Source organism: Anser brachyrhynchus (assembly GCF_964034855.1).
Source record: "Anser brachyrhynchus genome assembly, chromosome: Z".
In the NCBI taxonomy this organism is placed as follows: Eukaryota; Metazoa; Chordata; class Aves; order Anseriformes; family Anatidae; genus Anser; species Anser brachyrhynchus.
Window position 1 is genome coordinate 39,126,095 of NC_137697.1, and position 6,422 is coordinate 39,132,516.

A 6,422-nucleotide genomic window follows, 5' to 3' on the forward strand; every position below is an offset into this window, starting at 1 on the left:
CCTCTCCTCGAGTCTCCTCTCCTCGAGTCTCCTCTCCTCTCCTCGAGTCTCCTCGAGTCTCCTCTCCTCTCCTCGAGTCTCCTCTCCTCTCCTCTCCTCTCCTCGAGTCTCCTCGAGTCTCCTCTCCTCGAGTCTCCTCTCCTCTCCTCTCCTCGAGTCTCCTCTCCTCGAGTCTCCTCTCCTCTCCTCTCCTCTCCTCTCCTCTCCTCTCCTCTCCTCTCCTCGAGTCTCCTCTCCTCGAGTCTCCTCTCCTCTCCTCTCCTCGAGTCTCCTCTCCTCGAGTCTCCTCTCCTCGAGTCTCCTCTCCTCGAGTCTCCTCTCCTCGAGTCTCCTCTCCTCTCCTCGAGTCTCCTCTCCTCTCCTCTCCTCGAGTCTCCTCTCCTCGAGTCTCCTCTCCTCTCTGTGGGATGTAACAGAGAAGGTATTTTCACTTAAATAAAATAATTAATTAATTAAACCATGGAAAAGGTATCTGAAGAAGAATGCAAAAGCTGTTATCATTCTCCCTTTGGTGTCAAGTAATTATTTCAAGCATTCTCAGTATAAAACCATTTCAGTGGGTCACAGAATCCAAATAGAAATTAATCAATTTTATGCTTATTTTTTCAGAAGTGGAAGCTGAAATTGTACCTGAAGTTTGTACCAAACAAGTCAGATCAGGGCATACTTGTGGCCTGATAAGGAATGTCTTTTAAAACATAGTCATTAGTTGTTTGTTATTACTGTGCAATATGAATATGCCTCTGCTGTCATCAATGCACACTTTACACTATAATAATTAGGAATAACCACACAATGCTAGCAGGTACAGGCAGGAAAAAGAAATTTTCTACTTTGGGGGCTTTGTTATATTTGGAAAAATCTTTCCTTTTACAATTCCATATTTGAAAGGAAAAAGTCCCAAAAGAAAGCAAAATATATCAGGAACACTTTTTTATCTTTTTTAAAGATAATATATATATTTTTTTCTGAGCAGGATGCCGCTACCTCAAATGCAGCATGAAAGCATGCTGTGAAGCCACTCTGTGGCTTTTGGGAAAGGAAAACCATGCTTGTGCTACAAATTATTATTATGGTAGAGCATGCGCTGTGGTCCATGTCCAGTATTACCAGATATTGAACAGCACATGCTGGAATTCTTTGCAGCCGTAAATCTAGCATGCCCCCAGAGTGAATCAAATTTACTGCATGCTTATATCAGCCGGAGATGCTTAGGCCCGTGGAAAACAGTGTGCCCTTGTGCTAGACACCTTGCTAGACACAGAATAGGAGGAAGCATCTGCCTCTAGGTGATTAAAACCAAAATAAAAGGAGCAGTAAAGAGTGAAGGAAGAACATATGTGGAATAAGCACTGAGGGAAGGACTGAAAAGGATTACAGGAAACAGGCTGAATGAGGAAGAAAAGGTCCTTGGGGATACAAGAAATGATTAGGCCTGCACGAACTTCTTTCTGCAACGGATCTTCCACACAATTTTTTCCAAATACTAAACAGCTACAGAAAACAAGAAGCTCTGTGTGAGGCAGCACCCCTAAAAGCAGAAGAACACCTTGTGTTTTCAAGGACAAGAGTTAGAGAGGGCTGGAACCAGCCTGATCTGTTTTCCTCTCTTGCGCAAATGCTGTTGGGCTTAAAATAGAGCAAGGCTGGCATATCCAGCACAGGCAGGCAAACATCTTTGCAAGTGGACGAGATCAGCGCACACTTGAAGATCTGGCAAAGATGTCTGAAAATAATGGCCAGAGCATTTTATTTTATTTATTAATTTATTTTTCCTTAGCATTTGTCTTCCTTTCAAGCTGTGTTATGGAAAGCCTGCACAGATAGAACACTTAAAATGCTCAGTGACCAAGTCACAGTCGGCTTCTTGTCTGTATAATGGCTTCAGAGCAAAAGGACCCTTGCCAAGATTTAGTTTCCAGCTCCCAGGTGTAGTAGTATAGACAGCATCGGTTCAGGTGGCTTAAAACCAATCACACAATCTAGAGAGGCCACTGACAAAATGGTTTGTGTCGGTCCAGGTGCAACCAGACAAGCACTGAATGACTGTGTTCTCTTTGTCTTATTCAAGAACAATATTATGGAAGACCTCTGGCATCTGGGAGAACAAACAATTCGAAAAGAGGACAGAAGCAGCAGTGGAAGGCCGGGGGAGTGGGAGGGTGGTGTTAACAACAACCAGAAGACCAATGCCATTGAGCAGGGGTGAGTCACCACATATCACAAATAGCTGCATAACACAAATCAAATGAGAATTAGTACTCAGACAATTGCTACTTATGAATCATTGCTCATAGTTTTCATATGGGTGCATGAAATATATGCCTAATACACAACTTCTTCCTTTGCATTTCATCAGTTTCCTTGTTTTTCATATCTGAACCTAGGAGCTGACTTGCTCTCTATTGAATGCAGACACTACTGGACTGAAATACAGTGACTGCTGGTCCCGTTCCACAGGTTGTATCCCTCTGTTCACCTTAACAGGTTATGGAGAAATATATTGAAACATATTCTTACCACATCACCTAGTCTTTGACCACAAATTCCTCCTCAGCCAGGAACGAACTGTACTTCTTGATTTACCTTTTGTTTACCCAGGCTTTGAGCTCCTGAGTCCAGACCTGATCCGCTGAGAGATGCAAGACCGAGCTTCAGCGAATAATAATCCAAGCTCAGCAACCGAGCTCTGTCATCTGCAGCATGACATTCCTTGAGGAAATGCTTGACTTGGAAAAGTAGAAAGAAGAGATGGTTGGAGACAAAATACCCACTGCTGGTGAGAGCAACCTGCTGAGTCATTGTAGTGGAAAATGCTTATGAAGCAATTAATGACCCGTCTCACAAGTGAATTAGGCATGTAATCAGGGCTGATGGGATCCAAGACAATACCTTCTGATGAAAGGAGTCCTTTGATATGTCAAAAGGTGCAGGAAGCCAATGTGTAAAACCAATACAGTTCATCACAGCTAATAATAATAGCTTAAGATTGACTGTATTGTAAGTGACAAAATGAATCCCTGGGAAGGCAAGTGCACTGCTAATATTTTATAAGATTTCAGCTTCTGATGAACACCCACCCCACCCCCAGGGGAAAAAAACAAAACAAACAAACAAACAAACAAAAACACTATCTAAAGTGCCAAGGGGCATAGGTAATGAAACCAAATCCTGCTTTGAACTTCAAGGGAGATGCAAAGGGCAGAAGACAGGACAGAACCAGACAGTTTGGAACTATACACTTCACCTGCACTCTCCTCTGAGTTACATACCTACAGCTACACCAGTGCTGTTGTGCAGAAAATCAGGCACCAAATGGCCTCCATCTACTTCTGTTTTGGGCAGCTGTTGGGTTTCAAAATATGACATCAGAAGTGTCTCAAATGATGGGAGCAAGTTTGGGAAACACTAAGCAACGTTTCTAGTTGACATTTTTTATGTGTGAAAATACTTCGTCAGTTTGTGGTGAATTTGAGAACTTGGGGTCTTTCCCAGAAGGTTTCTCTTACTGTGTCCTGGAAAAGCAGATGGATTTTGTGGATCAACCATAATTCAAACTACCTACAAGAGATAACAGGAGCAAAAGATCCTGTGCAACAGGGAGCTGGCAGTGTTTTGAAAGTTCCAGAGAGTCGTTGTTCCCTCTTTACTATAAAGAACTGTCCCTGCAACATCACCACCACATGCAAGGCTTATTTCCTCAAGCAAAACAGGACTGGATATCATGCCTTTAAGTTTTAATCTGTTTATGGGTTTAAATAGATAAGCAAATAGGATTATTTTTGTGAGTAAGTACTAGAGCTATGTTTTTCAAGGTTCCAACTCAGCAAGCCATCCTTCCTTATCATAGTATACATTCAGGGACATTCATGTGTTACATTGGAAAAACTGAAGCATAAGCTTTCAGGTTTCACTTAACTCTAAAGCCTGACTGAATCAGGACAGCAGAAAAACACCTCTTGCCAAGATAACAAAGTCTCTATTTTATTTATGAAAATGCCAATGACGGCAACTTTTTATTAAATACATATGGTAATATTCCCCAAGATCATCCCTCCATGAGTTACAGATGGGGAAGGTCATTTCTTCTGCCTTTCAGTCAGCTTTAATGAGCAGATGCTGCTCAGTTATGTGCTTGATAAATACATCTCATTTCATTTCCTGGCATACAAAAAAAATCAGCTAAACCTGTGTATCTGTTCATTACATGTTGAATCAGGTTATGCACGTCTAGGTATATGTTAATAGATAAAATTTAATAATAATAAAATTATCAGCATATTTTGTGCAAAGGTAACAATTTTGCTGTTTTTCCATTTATATTTCTCCTCTGATATAATGTATTATCTTCTTTTGTTTTCTCTTGTTTCTTTAACACTCTCATTTATATTTTCTTTCCTTATCCTCTCCCTGACTCTCTCTATACATCTCCATTATTTATGCTGTTTTCCCACCTAAGTTTTCCCTTTCTTGTTTTTCCCATCCTTCATTGCTGCATTATTCAAGAAGTTTCTATGGGCTTCTCTGTGCCTGCACAGTTAAAAGTTAAGAAAAAAAATATATGAAGTCCTTGCTTTCTAGTCCTGGCATAAACAACGTGTGCATTCTGCAAACAATTGGTCCAGATCCTGATGTTCATCAGAGTGGGATATGGCCCTCTGATTTGCTGTGGCTAGTAACCAAGCTCAAATAAAGGAGTGGAAAATATATAATGAGCAGCTGTAACACAAAATCACTGGTCAAACATTGGCCTAGGTGGCTGAGTCAATTCATTCCAGTCTTGAGGAGTTTAGGAGGGAAGGGAAGGGAAGGGAAGGGAAGGGAAGGGAAGGGAAGGGAAGGGAAGGGAAGGGAAGGGAAGGGAAGGGAAGGGAAGGGAAGGGAAGGGAAGGGAAGGGAAGGGAAGGGAAGGGAAGGGAAGGGAAGGGAAGGGAAGGGAAGGGAAGGGAAGGGAAGGGAAGGGAAGGGAAGGGAAGGGAAGGGAAGGGAAGGGAAGGGAAGGGAAGGGAAGGGAAGGGAAGGGAAGGGAAGGGAAGGGAAGGGAAGGGAAGGGAAGGGAAAGCATAAGAAGACATCCATTCAATGGAAATTAATGTAGCTCTGTCCAACTCTTTAAAATTCAGGCCTCCCTTACAATAGACAACGCAGCAATAGAAGCCAAAACAGAGCACCTCAGGTAGCATGAGTTGCACACATTTCTTAAACTTCTTATGAAGGAAACTGTGCTCTTTTTTTTTGCACTTCTCTCATCTTGGTTGACCTCACGCAGTTGGTTGCAAGCATTTATTCAAGAGGAACCTTCAATAAAACAAATTTGCTATAAATCCAGTATTTCAACAGTAATGTTTCCATGTCTAGGAGATGGCCTTCCAACTTGTTCAAATAAGAAAAAGATTTATGCTGGGGAATTTCTTGGGCTAGGTCAGGCATTGAGTAGAACATCTGGGTAAGCATTACAGAAAATGCATGTCCTGGATCTTGAGATCAGGAGTTGAAGATTGATAAAGAAATTTTTTAAATTTATATCACATTCAACTTCCACCCCCAACTCAAAAGCATCTCATGGTGAGAATGCATTAACCCAGATTTTGAACTTTGCCTTCTCATGAAAGATATTTCATGGAATGAGAGTTCGTAATGTAATTGGTTGACAAGAAGCTTGACATGAGCTTTCAATCTGCACCTGCAGCCCAGAAAGCCAGCCATATCATGGGCTGCATCAAAAGAGGCGTGGTCAGCAGGTCAAGGCTCTACGGTACTCTTATGAGACCCCACCTGGAGCACTGTGATCAGCTCTGGGGCCTCCAGCACAAGAAGGACATAGACATATTAGAATGAGTCCAGAGAATGGCCACAAGGATGATCAAAGGGCTGGAGCACCTTTCCTACAAAGACAGGCTGAGGGTGTTGGGGTTGTTCAGCCTGGAGAAGAGAAGGCTCCGGGGAGACCTTATAGTGTCCTTCCAGTACCTAAAGGGGGTATATAAGAAAGGTGGTGAGGGACCTACTCTTTGTCAGGGACTGGAGTGGTGGGACAAGGAGCAATGGCTTTACACTAAAAAGGTAGGTTTAGATTAGATATTTGGAAGAAATTCTTTACTCAGAGGGTGGTGAGGCACTGGCACAGGTCACCCAGAGAAGCTGTGGATGCCCCATCCCTGGAGGTGTTCAGGGCCAGGTTGGATGGAGCTTTGAGCAATCTTGTTTAGTGGGATGTGTCCCTGCCCATGGCAGGGGGTTGGAACTAATTGATCTTTTGGGTCCCTTCCAACCCAAACCATTCTATTCTATGATAATTTCTTTCCTTTTTTTTTTTTTTCTTTTTTTTTTTAAACACAAGTAATATTTCTTGGGTATTTTTAGCAGTTTTGCCATCAGCTTCAAGTAAAGAGACATACTATTTCTAGTGTCTTTCTGTCTTT

The 6,422-nt window shown here is 42.2% G+C and overlaps 2 long non-coding RNA genes across 3 annotated transcripts in view; one reads left to right on the forward strand and one right to left on the reverse strand.

Annotated features, from left to right (window-relative positions):
* Window positions 1-2,592, forward strand: part of LOC308186170 — a 22,124-nt gene extending 19,532 nt beyond the window's left edge. Inside the window, exon 3 of the long non-coding RNA XR_013943941.1 lies at window positions 2,072-2,592. This is a non-coding gene — a long non-coding RNA (uncharacterized lncRNA). The remainder of the gene's footprint in view (window positions 1-2,071) is intronic.
* Window positions 1-2,690, reverse strand: part of LOC308186171 — a 15,517-nt gene extending 12,827 nt beyond the window's left edge. For both annotated transcript variants that reach the window (XR_013943942.1, XR_013943943.1), the window contains exon 1: window positions 2,587-2,690. This is a non-coding gene — a long non-coding RNA (uncharacterized lncRNA). The remainder of the gene's footprint in view (window positions 1-2,586) is intronic.
* Between the last annotated feature and the right edge of the window lie 3,732 nt (window positions 2,691-6,422).